The sequence below is a fragment of the Microtus pennsylvanicus genome, chromosome 1 (genome assembly GCF_037038515.1).
Source record: "Microtus pennsylvanicus isolate mMicPen1 chromosome 1, mMicPen1.hap1, whole genome shotgun sequence".
Lineage (NCBI taxonomy): Eukaryota > Metazoa > Chordata > Mammalia > Rodentia > Cricetidae > Microtus > Microtus pennsylvanicus.
The window spans coordinates 72,645,889-72,665,000 of NC_134579.1; the positions used below are offsets into that span (position 1 = coordinate 72,645,889).

The following is a 19,112-nucleotide window of genomic DNA, read 5'->3' on the forward strand; positions in this document are numbered from 1 at the left end:
GTGTAGAGTCACAGTCAGTACCATTGTCCACTCCTTACTGTTGACAAGAGACCGAAGAAGACAGCATGCAAAAAGTCTTAAAATTAAGTTTAATATTTACACCTTAATATAATTACATGCTATGTTCAGACAATATACTTACAACCAAGTAGCACAGTCAATGGGAAAGCTCTTGGTTTTCTATTGCATACGGTCTCCCTGACAAAATAGGGTAGTCCTGTCTTTACTAGTCGTGGACAAGAACTGCTCCGGCTGGTTAAAAACTACTTCTGCCCAAAAGACCTCATAGGTCCCAGTCTAATCTCAGCAGGCTGCAGGCTAAAGCGTTGCAGGTAATGCAGTGAGAAATGGAGAGAGCAGGTGCAGAGAAGGGGACTCGGCACAGTGTACAGATGCCCTGAAACCATACAAGCAGGTTAATATGGTAACATCCATGTCCAAGATCTCTTACCATGTGTTGGTAGCGTTCTGTAGGGACAAGTTCTAGCTCCTGGTTCAGACTATGCTACTGGAATAGGAACACTGTAAAAGGAAAGGAAAGCGGCTAATCTAGCTGGCAATCAATGGAAACACAGTCCCCCAGTGTCCGCTCTTTCTTCCATTAGAGATTCTTTGACACCCCACCACATCTGAAACTTTATTTGGTACCTGGATACTGTTCTAAAGTCTTCTTTACACACTGCAGGTGACGGCACGAGTAAGACCAGTGAGAAGTGGGGAAGAGTGACGCCCAACATGGCTCCTTGAGCCTCCCCCACCTCCACACTGATCCAGCTTCTGCCATGTAGATGTTCATAATATCCTAGACAACAGAGAGCAATGCAACAGTGTAACCCTGGGCTGGGAAACACCCTAGGCAAGCAAGCAGAGCCATCTGCCCAGAACACCCTCCTAAGAGTCACATGACACCCAAGAGTCACGTGACAGTCTTTCTACTTCCAGACTCTGTTACTGTAACTAACTTGTGTCCGAACTGTATCTATTTCTATGAAGTGTTGAGTGATTGTTTCCTAGATTATGGAATTAAGCACTGGTTATTGTAGACACTTTAGGAATTAATGTCTCAGGGAATCAAAGATCTGGAAGGAACCCTTAAATTGAGACTTGAGAAAATTCTCAATTATATTTTGTCTTAAAAATCTACAGACTCACAAAATTATTAAAATATTAACATAATGATATGATGCTGCCGAAACAAAGATGTGCAAACAACAGTAAAACGAAGGCTCACCCCACGCACTGGCCCGCAGAGGTCCAGCAGGCCAGCGGTGATGGAAGCGGCCAGCAGCTCATCTCCGGAGAGCCTGGGTGCTTCAGAGATACAGACCCTGGGGAGGCACGCCAGACCCGAGGGCTTCATTTTTCATTTTCGTAAGAATGTATTCCTTTTCCTCGATCTGAAAGTTCTTGGTGCTTTGCTCTTTCAAAATGTCCCCGCAAAGCCTCCATCCCAGCTCTCCTGTGCTGGAGAGCCACCCCTCGCCATCCCTGTCTCAGTCTGCCGTGCCCTTGCTGGAGAGAAAGTGTCAACCTGTCTTCACTGCCCGGCACAGGCCGCCACAGAGCATATGAAGAAAGGAGCCATTTAGGGAGACGTGAGGAAGAGAATGAGGATGGGGTACCAGCAGGTTTTCTTAATGTCTTTACATACAGAATTTGGGGAGGATAGAATTTAAAGGCGAAAGAACACTTCACCTTCAAACACTGAACTGAGGAGTAGGAGCAGCCACCCCAGGCCACCCCTGCTTTTGTTGGCTGTCAGTGTGCTTATTTTTCTCACTCCAAGGCCGTTTTAAAAGGTAGAAGTGGAAACCATTGCTTGTACACTTTTGTCATGGTCCCTGTGTGTTCCTGGTCTCTATGACAGCAAAATGAACACTAGCCTTCAACTGGAATCCTCGCCATCCAGACCCATTTCAAAGCCCCTCCCCTGGCAATGCAGGTGTGTCCCAGGTCCACTGTGGGACTTCAGCCAAAGCCTTCTTAACTTCATGGGGAACACTGCAATTCAGAAGCAACTATGCTAAAACCTGTGAGATAGTATCAGAACTGAAATGAAAATCAGCAGCGCACGGCACCACTGGAAACCACCCAGGATGGAAGCACTGGCCTGAAAAAGACTCCACCCCTTTAGCATATTTTCAGCCTATCAAATTACTCGGGGCTTTGTACTAAGTGTGTATCTTTGAAATGTGTATCCTCTTCTGCTCAAAGATCGAGTTCAGACTCCAGGAGCAACATAACAGAGCCAGGGGTGGGTGTGTGGATGCTTTTAACCTTAGTACCGCGGCAGGTGGAAACACGAGAATGGCGGAAGGACTTGCCGGTCACTAGCTTAGTTCAGCCTCAGCGAGAGGCCCTGTCTCAAAGGATTAACGACGGCACTCAAAGCCACCCTCTCGCCTCCACATGCACACACTAGCATGTGTACATCCCACCCCCACACACGCACAGTCCCGCATCACAAGAAGAGCTGTGGTTCCTGATTTTCCCCAGGGGCATCTGTTGGTGCTTACTGCTTAGCTGGGCCACAAAACAGTCACAGATCATGCCAAGTTTGCATTTCTGGGACCGCTCCGCTACAGGCTTCTACATGTAAGGCAAGCACCTTTACATGCCTTACACATGCGTCATTGCGTTCTAAACCCAGGGAGAGACTCCATTGCTGCTATCAACTACAAACCTGATAAATATTCTTCAAATCTTTCAAATTAGCTGGGCGGTGGTGGCACATGCCTTCAATCCCAGCACTCGGGAGGCAGAGGCAGAGGCAGGCGGATCTCTGTGAGTTCGAGACTAGCCTGGTCTACAAGAGCTAGTTCCAGGTCAGGCTCTAAAGCTACAGAGAAACCCTGTCTCAAAAAACCAAAAATAAACAAATAAAAAAAATCTTTCAAATTTAAAAGGGAAAGTGCAATGTGCTAATATTATCTGAGAATCACTGTCAGAGAAGCAATGATTATTATTATTAGCAAAGCTAAATTATCCCAGAATTCCGAGAGATGGTTGATAAGGCAATCTGCAAACACTAGAGTAAGCTACACAGAACAGCCTGAAATGGCTTGGTTAGGAGACACATGTACAATCTCTGGTCTACCATCCATGCAGAAACACGAGGCTCTTTTGCACTGAGGAAAGAGCAGAGGATCTTTTGCACTGAGGAAAACTCATTTCAAAGCTATTGGGAAAATGAGGTCAAAAACACACTTCAGCGCATGCACGCGTCCCTCTCTGGCTCCTGTCCAGTCTGTAGCTCTGTCCTCAAGCGCCTGTGACTGTGGCTTTCCCACCACAATGGCTGTACCTTGACCTGGACTGTACGTCTGATGGCCTGAGACTGAAGGGTAGGAGGAAGAAGGAGGCACTTGCTTTCTCTGCCTGCCAGGACTGCCTCTCGGGATCAGCACCAGGCCTGAAGGGACTGACAACCACACACTGAGCTCAGGGATCGTTTGCATGAAACCACATGGGAATCTTTTAGAGAAGCCAAGGAAACTAAACTCCTGCAGGGTTGAAAAGAGTGTGGGTTAGTATGTTACAAGGGGTGGTGGTAACTATACATGAAGGAGAAAGCTTATTTGGAAGAATTTACAAAATTGACAAAAAGGAAAAAAAATTGTACAATTGTGAGTTCAAGAATCATTAAGATAAAGAGATAAATTTGAGAGGGTAGGGTGGTGGGAAGGATCTGGGAAGAGTTGGGGGACAGGAAAACATGATTAAAATATATTATATGAAGAAATTGTTAATTAAAAAATTAAAAAAATCAGTATAGTAAGTGAATGTAGGAATGAGATGGAAGAGGAAAAGACTTGCCTAGCAGTTAGGTCAGTAATGAAAAGACACAAGGCTCATAAGAAAAAACGTTCAATTTGAGCAGTAATTAAAGAAATGGAAATAAAGCGAGCCACCTCTTTCTGCTGGCAAAGTGGCTGAGCTCATGCTGTTTTATTGCGCTCACATGGCACTATCCTACCTTTGGAAGCCTAAGTAAACAGGCGTTCACAGGGTGCCAAGAGCAGTAGGCCAAAGTGAAAATACCTTTTAAGGAACTTAAAGGAATACAGCTATTGTTCTGAGATTGCATCTCCTGTTTCCCAGGCTGGCCTCAAATAGCCTCACGGCCTGGGGTGACCCTGGGTCCCTGAAAGAAGAGACTGGAGGGAAGGATTACTGAAGGCTGACCACATTCCCAGCTGGTGCGACACAAAGGCCTCTCCGATGGTACCTATTGCCATGCGTGACACAGAGCGTCTCTGCCTCTCCACACTCTCTGGCGGATACGAGACATAGCATCTGCCTGTCAACACCTGCAGCAGGGACAGGAGAAATGGTGGCACTCTTGAACATGCCATGCACTATATTAAGCAGAATCTGGTGACAGAGAGCACCTGGGAAGTACCTCATAGTGATTTACCAAGTAAGTGAGTAAATGCCCATTGGGGTGAATTGGTGTCTAGCGCATCTACTAAGAAAGAACAGAGCTTCCCTCCTTGCACCTCTGACCTTGGAGAAATGCACAGTTTAGACTGTTAGCCACAGAGCCTGGGGCTCCTCATACACAGGAAGCTTTTGCAGAGGTCAGCCAAGCTGCGTGTCCACCTGGCCGTTTCTAGTCACAGCACATCCCAGTACTGACAGGGAACGGCTACTTCTGCCCTCCGAGTTTAATTAGCCCCTTTCTAGTGATTAAAAAGCACGCTACTGGCCACCATCCACGGACAGCAGCACCGCGGAGGAGAAGAGAAAGGGCACTGGGTAAGGAAGCCACGTCGGATAAGGAACCAATGTCACCCCATGGTAGATTTCCACGACCTCTAGGTTTCTGTGGCACACATACTCCTAAAGCCGTGCTGGGGTCCACACCTCCAGCTGTGGTCCTCTGTCCTTCAGTACAAGCAGGACTTGCTCCTCTCAACAGGGCTAGTAGAGGCGCTGGGTGAACGCGACTATGTGCACATAATTATGTGACTGTCATAAAAGCACGGCACCTGTCTCTTATGGTAGCTATGAGGAAGCATGTGACCATGTTGGGGAATTCCACATGTCAGGGAAGTGTGGGTGGCCTCTATGCACTCAGGGTAGACTTCCTCGCCTGGCAGGGGAGAAGGAGGTGGTGGGGGGGGTAGACGCTCTCAGTCTGATAACCATGACCCATAGTCACAGGAATGGAATGTGTTACCTACCACAAGTCCCCTAGTTAGACCCTGGCAACTGTCTTCACTGAGGCTATAGGAACACCTAAGGAGAGGACAAAGCTAGGTCATGCCCCATAGGTGAGGGAATAAACGAATATTTTTCAAGTCAGCAATTTTGTGATGATGTCATGCAGGAAGAGACAACCGGTGCACACACAGAATTTCACCGGCATCCCAGCTACGGACAACCTGGTTCACATCTGTTGAAAGCATCTAAATCCCTTGAGGTATGCTTAATAAAGATTTAACAGCATAGTACCTTGCTCCTTCTAATACAAATTACAGAAACACATAAGAAACATCCTGCCTAGTGGCACAGGTCTACCTGGGCTAGAACCTGAAATCAGTTGTAATGGTCGCTCCCGGCACTGCCGATGAGGAAGAATGGTGGAGAAAATGTCAGAGACACAGCCTCTGGCTCAATCTACCCTGCCCTGTCTGCTGTTACTTTGGGGTTTCTAGCTCAGGTGGACCTGAGTCATCAGGCAGGATGTTTGTTATGAGTTTCTATTATTCCTATAAAAGGAGTACTGTACCGGCCATTTACAATTGAGATGCCATCAACGGCAATGCTGAAGTCCGCCTCCATCCTCTCCTGCTCCCTTCAGCTGCCCGGGGCTAAGATGAGCAGGCTCCTCGGCTACAGGCTCTTGCTGGGCCACTGCAGTAAGCCTGGGCCACCGCCTCCAAAACCAGGAGCCAGAACAGACCTGACCCTGTTAAACTATTCTTTAGGGTCCTCGGCTGCAGTGGAAGGAAGTTCCCTAACAGAGCGACCTTATTTGAAGACAGCATTAGTTCAGCAAACAGAACATCGTACAGGATGAGCTGGCTCCTAAACCCAGTGCTTCGTGTTCTCATGAGGAGAGCACATACCTCAGCCCTGACGCCCCTCACAGTGCTCAGGGCATCCATGTCAAGCTGGTCCTCATTCATCCTGCCTGGGCCCTGAGCCTCCTTCCTGCAAACCACCCTACGTGACCTGCTGTTGCTTCTCCCTAGGGCCCTTCACCCTCTTCCTGAAATTGGAGAGTTGTCTGATAATCTTTAAGTATAACAAGCTACTGATGAATGTAAACTGTAGACTTTATCCAGACTTTATTTTGTACTTGGAAAGTCTTCGATAAACATGTAATTTACATATTAAAAGGCCTGCTCTCACACACGGAGTACAGTAAGTGTTGACCCTGTAACTCTCACCAAAAGCCATTTCTTTGACATTTCTCTCATCTCTAGAATTCCCTGGTGCAGCTTTCTAATACAATATTGTGTTTTTCCCCAGCCCTCAACAAGATGCTTAGATTTTTTAAATTAAGGGTCACAACACAATCATAACCTTCATCAAATTGCTGTTTCTTTTGAGACAGGGGCTCACGATGTAACCCACCCAAGCTAGACTTGGACCAAGCTCATGATCATCCTGCCTCCATCTCCTGAGTGGTGGGATTCCACTCCCTTCCCCATCACGCCCGCAGCAGCACCACTGATTTTAACAGTGCTCAGCGGCACAGGTCCAGGCTGCCCAATCATTTTTTTGGTTCTGTAGTACTCTGCAGGGCAAGGACAACCTGCTTTCTTGCCTTCTAGTAGAATATATTAATATGTAAAACAATGGGCTTAATTATGGTATTTTTATATGTGTATATAATGTATATTTATCATTTTACAATATTTTATTTTAAAGTTTTATGTGTGTGCATGTATGTCTGCACACTACCTATGTGCAGGGCCCAAAGAGACCAGGGGAGGGCACCAGAACCCTTGAAACTAGAGTTGCAGGAAGTTGTGAACTACCATATGGGTGCTGGGAACCAAATCTGGGTCCTCTCCAAAAGCATCTGGTGCTCTTAACCACTGAGCATCTCTCCAGCTCCAATGCATATTTTTAATATTTCATTTTCACGTCAGGGTCACTGTTCTCCCTCCCTGTTCCTGCACAGTCACGTGTGTTCCCTCGCTGCTCTTGCTCTATACAGGCAGCGGAGCAGCTGCTGCAGAGACCACATGCGCCACAGAGCCCGCAGTATTGTTTATCCGGTCCTCTACTGAGCAAGCTGCCAAGTCTCTGCTGTAAGGCTGCAGTAGTATTAGCATGGATCAAATTACAAGATGCCTGTGCCTGTCTCCACATATTCCAATAGTTAGGTCTTATGTGGAAGCACTGGGACTTCATCTGGAGTAAGATCTCAGCTAATGCCCCTGCTTGTACCAACAGAGCACATTTTGAGAATCACTTTTTATTACTATCATTTTATTTCTGCACTCTTTGTGGTTTTGATACATATATTTTATTTTTAACATGCCCTGTTAAAAGTTATTCGAAAGGTAGATGGATCTTTGTGAGTTCAAGGCCAGCCTGGTCTACAAGAGCTAGTTCCAGGACAGGCACCAAAGCTACAGAGAAACCCTGTCTCGAAAAAACCAAATAAATAAATAAAAGTTATTCTAAATTAAACAGGTTAGAATTTTTTTAAAGAAATTAAAACCCAGTAAAACTTTCTGGTGAACAGTTCTCCATGTGTGGGTGTATGTTTCCATGGGTGCACATGTGTATGCCGGCGAACATGCACCTGCAAGGACAACGTAGGTGTCATCTACCTCCTTTATGATAAGGTCTCTCATTGGCCCACAGCTCACCAATTAGGCTATGATGGTCAATGAGCCTCAGGGATCCTCCTGTCTCTATGGCCTCCCTCTAATCCTGTGATTGCAACTGTGGGACACCATACACCCAACACTTTTATATGGGTTCTGGGACTCACGTTTGGAAGGCAAGCACTCTGGTAACTGAGCTACCAGGACCCCTATCCCAGTGTTAAGGCTTTTAACTTATATACCAAATTTGTAAGTGCCATCTACTAATGCCCTCTGTGAAAGGCAAGCAGGAAAGGGAAGAATGGAGAAATGGGGAAATTGACAACAGACAGCAAAGTATAAGGAAAACTAAGAAGAAATTATAGAAATCAAAGATGAGTTATCAAGCTGAAAAATTTAGACTACAGAACAAAGGTAACTTCTGCACTGTGTTGGAAGACATTCATAACATTTGATCAATTGCTTTCTTTACTCAGAAACCCAGCCCTATTAATACTCACCTATAAGCTGACAATTCCCCAGTTGCTACTGTCTCATGCATCTGTCAAGTTTCTTTCGAAGGTTTATGTTTATTTGTGTACGATTGTGTGTCTATGTGAATGCACGCCATCTGTGTGCATGCTCAGAGAGCACCAGGCCCTCTGGAGCTGGCATTAGGTGTGAGCTGGACACCGAATAGGGGTCCTCTAGAAGAGCTGTGACCGCTCTTATCTGCTGAGCTGTCTCTCCACCCCTTTCCCTATGTTCCTTAAGTCGTTGTTTGGTATCTTGGTTCTTGAGCCTTTTCCAGAAGAAAATGTTCTGGCAAATTCCCCTGGCAGTTTCCTGAAGCAGCCATGTAAGCCTCTTGCTTTCCACAACTATAGATTTTATTAGCTAATTATTTTCCAGAGAACAGATTGTGTGGGTAGCCTTTCTTTGAGTGTGTGTATGTGAGCGTGTGTGCGAGCGGGTGCACACATGCCTTGAAGCCAGACAACAGTATAGGCTGTCCTCTTCTACCACCTATTCCTTTGAGGAAGGATCTAGTCCAAATCTGGAGCTCACCCTGGGTGAGGCTAGAAACCAGCAAGCCCCAGTGATCCCATCTCTGTCCTATGTGCAGGGACAGCTGACTAGTTACAACGGGTGCTTGGGTCTAGATACCTGGTCCAGGCCCTGAGCTCTCTCCAAGCCTTTCTTTGTTTGGATGGGATTGATCTTGGCCCCTGGGGACTGTGCCTAGGACCTTGCCTGTGCTAAGCAGCTGTGTCACCATTGAGTCACATGCCCTCAGGTCCTGGGGACTGTGCCTAAGGACCTGGCACACACTAAGCAGACAAGTCACCATGGAGTCACACACCCTCAGGTCAGCTGACTGTTGCACTCTTCCATTCTTGAGCTTGTTATCTAGTCTATGATTCCCTGGTTTTCTGGAGCCTGGGAGAGAAAAACTTCCTGGATATTTGACAGCCACTGGACGTTCACGTCCCCCACCAAGTACTCAATTCCAAAAGCTGGAAGGACAAGGGGTGACAGCCAGGAATGGGATTCAATTGTTCCCACCCTCCCTAGTGATCATAAGAAAGGCTAGGACGTACTGGCTTTGTGGGAGCCTAGGCAGTTTGGATGCTCACCTTACTAGACCTAGATGGAGGTGGGTGGTCCTTGGACTTCCCACAGGTCAGGGAACTCTGATCGCTCTTTGAGCTGACGAGGGAGGGGAACTTGACTGGGGGAGGGGGAGGGAAATGGGAGGTGGTGGCGGGGAAGAGACAGAAATCTTTAATAAATAAATAAATTTTTAAAAAAAAGAAAGGCTAGGAGCTGGGTGTGGTGGCACATGCCTTTAATCCCAGCACTTGGGAAGCATAAGCAGGGGAATCTCTGAGCTCAAGGCTAGCCTGGTCTACAACTGAGTTCCAATACAGCCAGGGCTATGTAGAGAGACCCTGTCTTAACTACCCCACCCTGGAAACAAAACAGCTAGGGCGGCTTGGGAGAGGAGCTTTACTAAGGGCTGGGCTGGGAGAAACCCTCTGTGAAGCATCCAGCAGCCCCCTACACCCTGTGCTGTGTGCCCTTCTTCCTCGCATCTGCCCTTAACACCAGCCCCAAATTGGTTTTCAAGTTCCCAAGTGTCCTCTGTGTGGCCACTGGGCCTCTGCCTGTTTGTCCAAGTGTTTTTTCTGACCCGCTGCAAAAGGTGTGTTTACTCTGTATTGTATGCATTGAGACGTAGGGAAGGGGTTGGCCTGTGCTTCCCAGGTGTCCCATAATTGTCTTTGATGTCCGTAGAATATCTTGTGTAAACTGCTTCGGCTAAGTCTGTGTTGCCAGTGTTTTGAAATTAATTTCACAAGACTGGTCACACCACTTTGCTATGGCAACCACTCTCACAACACAGCACTCAAGATGTACTCTTTAAACATATGGCTGAAGTAGTGATTACCTGGTTCCAGTCACACTGACTGCTTCATGAGGAAGGCAAATGAGGCATTATTATCCCATTTTCCAGAGTAAAGAAGTGAGGAAACAAGGCCGCACAAGAGGAAGTGCCTGGGACGGAGTCTGATGTGTGAGTGTTTATATGCACACACACACACACACAAGTAATTCAAGTACATGCATATGTATGCATACATATATACTGTTTTTGTAGCAGGGGAGGCTTGTATACTCCCGGAAACATTTCCATATCTGACTGTCAGTTTTCCATATTCAGGAACAGCGGTTCTCCATTATAGTGATCCAATATCCAATTTTGTTTTGTGAAACAGGGTCTTGTTATATAGCCCAGGCTAGCCACCTACGACCGAGTGCTAGGATTACAAACATGTGCTGCGATTCTAGCTTGGATATTTCAAGTTATTTGAAAGTACAAAACTTTCAAAATACAATTTTAAAAATACAAGCCTGAGAGCTGGGCACGGTGGCTCCTGACTGTAAGCCCAGCACTGGGGAAGACAAGGCACACAGAGTGCGGCAAGGTGAGCCTGAGCCACACAGGGAGTTCCAGGCTGGCCTGGGAACATCACAGGAGCTGGGAGGAGAGGGAAGAATGTGACGGGGGGGGGGGGGGGGGATGGTAGGAAGGAGGGCTGCTGCGATGTGCTGCCTTCTGGCCAGGGTATGGCCAGCACAACCGTGAACTCGTGGCAGCTGTGGTGCCTGCGCGGAGGAGAGACAGGGGTCTCTCAGTAGTTGGTGATAGGCTGGTGATAGGTTAGGGAGGGGCTCCCACGTCCCTCCTCCTGAGAAACTACTGACAAGTGATGGATGCTGGGGGAAGGGGAGTTATTGTCTCTCGTGGTGACCCTAGTAGGCGTCAGTGGATAGCTCCACACTGCACATGCTCGGCGAGAATCCTGGTTCAACTCAATGGGTCACAAAACAAAAGACATGAAGGGGAGAAAGTAGATGGGGCAGGAATGAGAGAGGATCAGAGTAATCAGACCGCAAAAATGCATGTATAAAAATGCCAGACTAAATTCAACAGAAAACCAAACTATGACAAATCTGCCTGGAGCTATTAAAACTAATGCCATGCCCTTAAACCTTATTCCCTTCTGCAGTCCTTTTGACTTACAAACTACTTTAATTTCTAAGATCTCATTCCCTGAAGAAGAGGAACTATGGGTGAAGAGAGGTTAAGGTAGTTTGTCTTTGGTTTTTCTCTTTTTTCGACTCCTCTACCTTCTTTTTGTGTAGAAAGAAGACAAATGAGCCGGGCGGTGGTGGCGCACGCCTTTAATCACAGCACTCAGGAGGCAGAGACAGGTGGATCTCTGTGAGTTCGAGGTCGAGGCCAGCCTGGTCTACAAGAGCTAGTTCCAAGGCATGCACCAAAGTTATACAGAGAAACCCTGTCTTGAAAACCCAAAATTAATTATTTAATTAAAAAATAAAACTGTTATTAAGTTGGTAAATTTCATGATCTGTTTATTAGCAACTAAATTTTTTTAAATTTCACAAAATTCTATTATAAACTCTAAAGATAACAAAAATTATTCTGAAGCTATTTCATTAAAAAAAAAATCTAGGAGATTGGCCAAACTCCAAAAGTCTGATAATACACTGGGCAGGGATACAGGAACCAATGTCTTATACATTGCTAGGGGACTGCAAATGGGTGTCGGCTTCCTGGAGGACAATCAGCCATCTACAGCATCTCTTAACAATGCACAGAAACAAGAACTTCATCGCTGTTTGTAACAGGAAGGTACTAGAAACAACCAATGCCCATGTCCATGAGACTGCTTGCGTTTAGTTCAAACATACAATGTGACAATACACAACTGTTTAAAATGAAAGTGTTCTTCAAGTGTTGTTAGCAAGACATATTCACCATATATTAAAAATTCAGACTAGAATACAAGTATTGTGTGGAAAAGAGCAAGCAAATTAGAGTCTATTCTTTTATGCATGTCCATTAAGAAATCATGGAAAAGCTGGGCAGTGGTGGCGCACACCTTTAATCCCAGCTCTCCGGAGGCAGAGGCGGGTGGATCTCTGTAAGTTTGAGGCCAACGTGGTCTACAGAGCTAGTTCCAGGACAGGCTCCAAAACTACAGAGAAACCCTGTATCGAAAAGAGAGAGAGAGAGAGAGAGAGAGAGAGAGAGAGAGAGAGAGAGAACATGGAGAAGGATACATGGGGAAACGAGCAGAGGTTCAGGGGCTCTAACGAGAACCAAAGTGCCCTGGATAGAGGCTGGCTGCAGTGACACTTCTCAGCATGGAGCTTTTTATGCTCTGGTCTTAGAATCATGTGACTCTATCAGTTATTAAAAAAAGAATCCCTATCTTTAGAATAAATTTTGCCGACACCCCGTGACATTAATCTGCTCATACAACTCTTTCCCAGGCATCTGTTATCTGACAAGCGGCTCTACGCTAGCCTGGTGATACAGCACTGAGGAAGATCAAGTTCTTGCCTCTTAACACCTACAGCCTAGGGAGAAAGACCAAACATATACATATGTAGACATACACACCTCTATGTACACTTCCATATTTATAAAATAATGTCCTGCTGAACGTTAAAAGCAAACAAACAGCAAACCAAGGCAAAGGGAAAAGGGGTGGTGTGGGGCACGGGAGTGGGGGCAGTACCTGCGGTCTCGAAGGCCTGGTAGGAGGAAGTGTTGATGGCAGAGGAAGAGACAGTCTGGAAAAAGAGCTCCCCAGGCAGCGAAGGCCCTAAGGCAGGAAGAGGCTTGAAGCTTCCAAGAATCAGCAAACATCTGTATGTAGCTGGAGGTAATTGAAGACAAGGGGTGGGGTACAAACATGCCCGGGAGTCGGACCGAGTCACCTTGTGGGGTGCAGCAAGGGTGTGGAAGCTAGGGGACTTGTAGGAATGGATAGGTGGCTCGCAGAGGTGCCTGAAAATTTTCAAAGGACCTTGGCTTTTAAAAAGTACCAAAGGATTTTAATTAAGTCAACACCTGTTTGGCCTTCCAGGTGACTAAAAGTCTGAATATTTCAAATGCAGTCAGGAAACAGCTGCTTCCCCGGTGACCGAGTCACATATCCCTCTGGCTTCTTTCCAAAGACGTCCACTCCCTCCCTAGTCTTGCTTCACGAACCAGCAACTGACCAAATAACTTCACCCAACACAGTTTCCTGCCTTAAGGAAGTTAACCAGTCAGGCCCCTAGGATCACTGAGACCCAGCAGACTAAAGATAGGATGGACGGAGTCTTCACTTCACTGCAGCCCTGGAGCCTGCTGGGAACAATGTGTCCTGAGCTCTCGTCCCCCCCAGTACCACAATCCGGGTCCCACTCAGCACACAGCAGTAAGAAGTGAGCTTGGAAATAAACTGTCCCTAAGGTCTGAAGACAGGGAAACACAGTGAACTTCTACATAAACACCCTCAGCATTCACCAAGGGCTGGCAGCGTCACTGGCCAAGAGCTAGCCTTTAACTCACGCATTAACTATGTCAAAATCACACAACTGTCATGCCTCGGTTTTTAAAATCCACTGTATTGAAAGGAAACAGAAAATACCAACTGTTGCAACACCAAACACAGCCTTAACATCCTCGTAGCTCCACGCGCGAAGCCAGCGTGTTTACATAATGTGCAACTCTAGGAGTCCTAATCCCGCAACGAGGACAGGAGGGCACCACCAATCTCGTGTACGGGGCTTATTTTATATACTCTAGGTCTGGGATTTCCACCTGACAAATCAGGACACATGTCACTATCTTAAAGTATCTCTCTCAGTCACATTAAGTTTCTCGGGACACTGGCGCCCACTTCATTCTGAGTCTAGGATCCCAACATTTTGTTCTATCTTAAGCACTCCTTTCTCGTTCATTTCCTTTCTTTGCTCGCCCTCCGTCACCCAGAGTGCTATCTGCTGCCGCGGCCTTACACAGCTGTAGGGAACACAGGGAGAAAGGAGCATAGATCTGCGGCCACTCCACCTCCACTGCCATCTGCTTCCCACTGCAGAGGCCTCCACTCAGCACAAGACACAATCAGGAGCTACCGGAGTAGACTACTTGCTTCGGATTTTTAGGGCTTCTCTTCATTTTAAAGAACAAAACTATTTGTGAACCGCTGAATCGTCCTAAGCCGGGCTAGTATAGAAGACACATGCAGGACTTGATTTAATCTTATGTAAATTATTCTTGCAAATCTTCGATATTAAAATGCCATCAAAGTTAAAAAACAAAACACTACTTACGGCACCCTGCGGTCCGGACAGACAGCCTGAAACTACTGGCGGTCAACTACTCCCTCCGGTTAAACTTTGTCCCCTGCCTGGCTGTTTCTGGATCGAGTTCACAGAGACACGTTTGCAGCTGCCTTAGAAGCTACCGCCTTACAAGCAGGTAGGAGGGTTTGTTCTTTAACTCCTGCCTGTCAGCAACATCCCAAAGGTCAAGTTCAATGTGTTTAAAGAGACAAATGTAATGAAGGCCTGGGAAAGCCTGAAAATGTGCTCATTTCTGGTGGCAGAGCTTGGCTCTCATGGCATTTCTTTTCCAGGTGGTACAGTGTGGGAGGAGTCCAGTCCTCAGAACTTCAGGTATCTTGATTCTCATTTAATGGAAGTTTCTCCTAGTTGGAATCGATACATTGTAAACCACAGCAGAGAGAGCAGAAGCTTGCTTTTCTGCTTGCACCCAGTCTCTCTCCCCACCTCTCTTCCTGGTGAAGTACTGCAAGAGTCCTTGTGAATTTAATAGGGCTTTTTGACACTCAAGCCATCTGTTTTCAGAATTTGATGCTGCTTCTCTGGCTGGAGGCTCCCGCTCCTTTGCAGTTCATGCCAGGAGCCTCCGCACTGGCAGCCATGTACCGTGGGCTAAATGCACTAACGACTCAGGGAATATCGTAGTATTGTCTTCCAGGAAATACATTCTCCATCATCTTCAGTTTTTCTGCACGATTCTCTGTGTATAACTTGACTTCCTCACACCCTGGTGACTCTCTCTAATGAGCAGAATGTCCCCATCATCAGAACCAGTGAAAGTTACTTTACACAAGGGACCTAGTAATGTGATTGAGTTTAAGGACGTTGAAATGAGGACATTATTCAGATAGGGCCAATCTAAAACAAAATCCTTCTCAGCTGTGGTCAGAGAGTTACTATGAAGACTCCACTAGTTCCTGCTTGCTTAAAGATGGAAAGAGGCACAAGGGGTGTGAGTGGACTTTGGAGCTAGAAGAAGCGAGTAAGCAAATACACAAAAACAAAACAAAAACAGACTTTCCTCCAGAGCCCCCCAGGAAGGATCAAAGCCCTGAAAAGCTATGGATTTGAGCCCAGGGAGACCCATGTTGAATCATAGTTTATAGTCTTGATTTATTTTTTAAATTATGCGCATACACGTGTGTCTATGAGGGATATGCCCGTGAAGGTAGGTGCCCTGGAAGGCAGATGCACTGGACTAACTGGTGGCTGTGAGCCAGCTGACACGGGAGCTAGCAAACCAGGCACCTCTGCAAGAGCAGCGGGTGTGCTTAGCCACGGAGCCAGCTCTCCAGCTCCCGAATGAGGAGTCACTTAAACCACAGTTTGTGATTTTTGTAGGGTGGCAAAATAACAAAGATACTTTAAGTTCAGCATGGTCCCTTTAAAGCATAATACTCAAGGCCGAATAAAATATTCTAAGAGGGCCGATAAAGAAAAAGAAATCAAATCCCTTGGTCTGGAGCTAAACACTTACTGTTTTTGATTTTTTTTGTGTGTGTTTGTTTCTTGTTTTTTTTGAGACAGGGTTTCCCTGTGTAACACTCCTAGCTGTCCTGGAACTAGCTCTTGTAGACCAGGCTGGCCTCGAACTCACAGGGATTCACCTGCCCCTGTCTCCCGAGTGCTAAGATTAAAGGCGTGCACCACCACCGCCTGGCCTGTTTTTGATTCTCAACTTAGTAGAGGCCCATGCTTTGTTACATAAGCTGTATAGCATCAGATACCCAACTTTACTCTCCTTTTCATTTTTTCCTTTCCTGTGCTGGTGTCAAATATACAAACTGTCTCTGTGTGAACGCTGCTCTAGCTACAGTTGAGAGAAGAAACAGGGATTGTTTTCGAATATCTGAAGACACTGTAGTGGTTTGAATGAGAATGGCCCCCACAGGCTCACAGTAACCGCTTGGTCACCGGAGAGTGGCGCTACTGGCAAGGATTAGGAGGTGTGGCCTTGTTAGAGGAAGTGTGTCACTGGAGGTGGCTTTGAGGTCTGAAAGAGACTAAGCCAGGCCCAGCTGAATCCCTCTCTCTTCCTGCTCCCTGCGAGCCTGGATGCAGAACTCGCAGCTAATTCTCCACCACTGTATCTGCCTGCATGCTGCCTTGCTGCCCTCCATGATGACAATGGACTGCACCTCTGAAACTAAACGTAAGCCCCTATTATAGGCTTTCTCTTATCAGAGTTGCCTGGGTCATGGTGCCTCTTCACAGCAATAGAACAATGACTAAGAAAGACACTCAACTTCATTCAGCATAAGAGAAAAGAAAAAAGAGAACGACATCATCTTAATCTACATTTTAACTTTAATTTAGCAAAATTCCAAATGTTGTATAAGACATAACACTGATGGATTTAAAGGGAAGCAATGGTAAACTCTGGAAAACAAGCGGACAAATGATGAACACGCAGAGAGGCTCTTTCATCAGGATCTGTAATACAATACAATGGCTAAACCACATCTTCCCTGTGTGCACGGGCACCCACTGCAGGGCTATGCAAAAGCAAAGGACATGGATCCCGAGGGACTGGTAAGCGTGGTTACTGTGCAGATATCTAACGGGATGGAGTGAAGGACACGGATCCCGAGGGACTGGTAAGCGTGGTTACTGTGCAGATATCTAACGGGATGGAGTAAAGAACACGGATCCCGAGGGATTGGTAAGCGCGGTTACTGTGCAGATATCTAATGGGATGGAATGAAAAGCAAGGTGACGGGTTACACATGAAGAATAAGCAAGCTACACTGATTTCAAACACCTATGTAGAGAAATCTCTCTCAATGCAATTGTGTGTACATGTGTGCATGCACAAGGGCACGGCCTAAGCAGGTATGCATGCCTGCATGCTCCTCTCAGGAAGGACGTTTATGGAAACAGACACAGCAGGCGCACCCTAGGGGGCTGCGGCCCCAGGTGGAAGACACATGCAATCCTCCTATGCTTTGACATTTTTGACCAAAGCTGATATTACCAATGTGATGAGCTAAATGCAGCATGGCAGCCAGAGTATATGCTGAAAGAGAAAAAGACAGTACCTGAAAAACTTTGTAAAAACCAAATGAAGTCGAGATTTCAGATAATAATAATCATATTAATTTCTTAATTTTGACAACTAAGTTATGACCCCAGGAGATGCTTCCATGGGAAACTGGGCGAAAGTTATGCTGGAGTTTTTTGTACTGTCTCTGCCACTTTTCTGTACATCTAAAACCATCAACCCCAAAATAAGCTTTATTCAAGTAATACAAAAGCTTTGCTTGGCGTAGTTTGCTCTGCTTTGAGTCAGAGTGACCGCGTAGTTCAGGTTGGCCTTGACCTCGGGCAAGCTCCTGCCTCAGCTTCTTGAGTGCTAGGATTACAAGCTCGAGCCATTTCCCCCATCTTTAAACAGACATTTCAAACATTACCAGGGAAGTTTGGGAGGGGGTGGTGCAGAGTGGCCTGGAGAAAGGAGAAAGCATCAAAGAGGCAAGATGAGAAGTTTGGGGAGTGATCTGGCCGTGAGGAGATGAAGGCTTATGTTAAGATACTGGTCACGAGAGTGTCTGCTTAGCACAAGACATTGTGTAAGAAAGCAATCAGGACGCTTGCAACAGCAGAGAAAAACCAAACATATTAGTGACAAGTGATGGCAATCATAGGAGACGGGGCGAGATTAATTGCAGGCTGCTGTGACGGCTCAGCAAGAAAAGGTGCTTGCTGATAGCCTGGTACTCTGCTACCCAATCCCATGTGGTAGAGGGAGAGGACCAACTCCCACTAGTGATCAGACAAACTCCACGCACACACTGTGGCACACATGCAACACCCCCCCACACACAAATAACTGCATGTAAAAAAACCCCACTAAACTCATGAGTTCAGCAACTCTTTGTTGGTACTCACTATACCAGACACTGTGTATGGCACTGGGAACATGAGTTTGTAAACCCAGAGTGTACAGTAACCCCAAAATGTTCTGGGGAGAATAACCAAAAGGCATCTGGTGATTTGCTGTAAGATAAGGGTGCAGACAAGGAGAAAATAGAGGACAGAAAGTGGACGCTGAGTCAAGGGACACAGAAGGTCAGGGACAAACAAGAATGGCAGGAATGAAGGCAAGGAAGTAGGCAAAGGGCTTGGGAAAGCATCGGGATAGCACGAAAACACAAGACAAGGACCAGGGAGTGCACAGTCTGAGAACAAGACACCCAAGAGACCACTGGACCCTGGTGTAAAAGACGGGCGTACTGGCGCAAAGGACAACCAGAGACCTCCTCTGCTTCCAGGAAAGCGGAGCTGCCAGCCTAGAGGCAGCCAGGCTCAAAGGCCTTTGGGAACGGATGGCATCCACGGTCCTGCCTATGACTCACGGGTGCTTGCTTCATGCTGTTCCCAAGAGAACACTGTCAGTTTCTACTTGGGGACACTTGGACACAAACCTGAGACACATTCATCAGACAGAGCAGCCATGTTGGAATATGCTCCTGGTTTTAAAATGTGAGATTCCTAGAATTTTAAAGATAAATATGAATTGTGGCTTCACTTGACAAATTACAAAATATATTTCACTTCCAAAGAAGAAAAATTAAAAATGAAGTCTTAACCTGGTTCCACCCGCCACTATTTCTCTGCTTCTCTGACCAC

At 46.4% G+C, this 19,112-nt stretch overlaps 1 protein-coding gene across 2 annotated transcripts in view; it reads right to left on the bottom strand.

The window, feature by feature from the left end:
* Map3k13 (mitogen-activated protein kinase kinase kinase 13) overlaps positions 1-19,112 on the bottom strand; it is a 142,842-nt gene that overhangs the window by 100,050 nt on the left and 23,680 nt on the right. The window contains exon 1 of one of the 2 annotated variants that reach the window (XM_075968087.1): positions 12,887-12,926. The exons of the other annotated variant lie outside the window; for it this stretch is intronic. The gene's annotated coding sequence lies outside the window, so the exon portion shown is untranslated. Of the gene's footprint in view, positions 1-12,886; positions 12,927-19,112 lie in introns of those variants that run through there. 2 annotated transcript variants of the gene reach the window in all.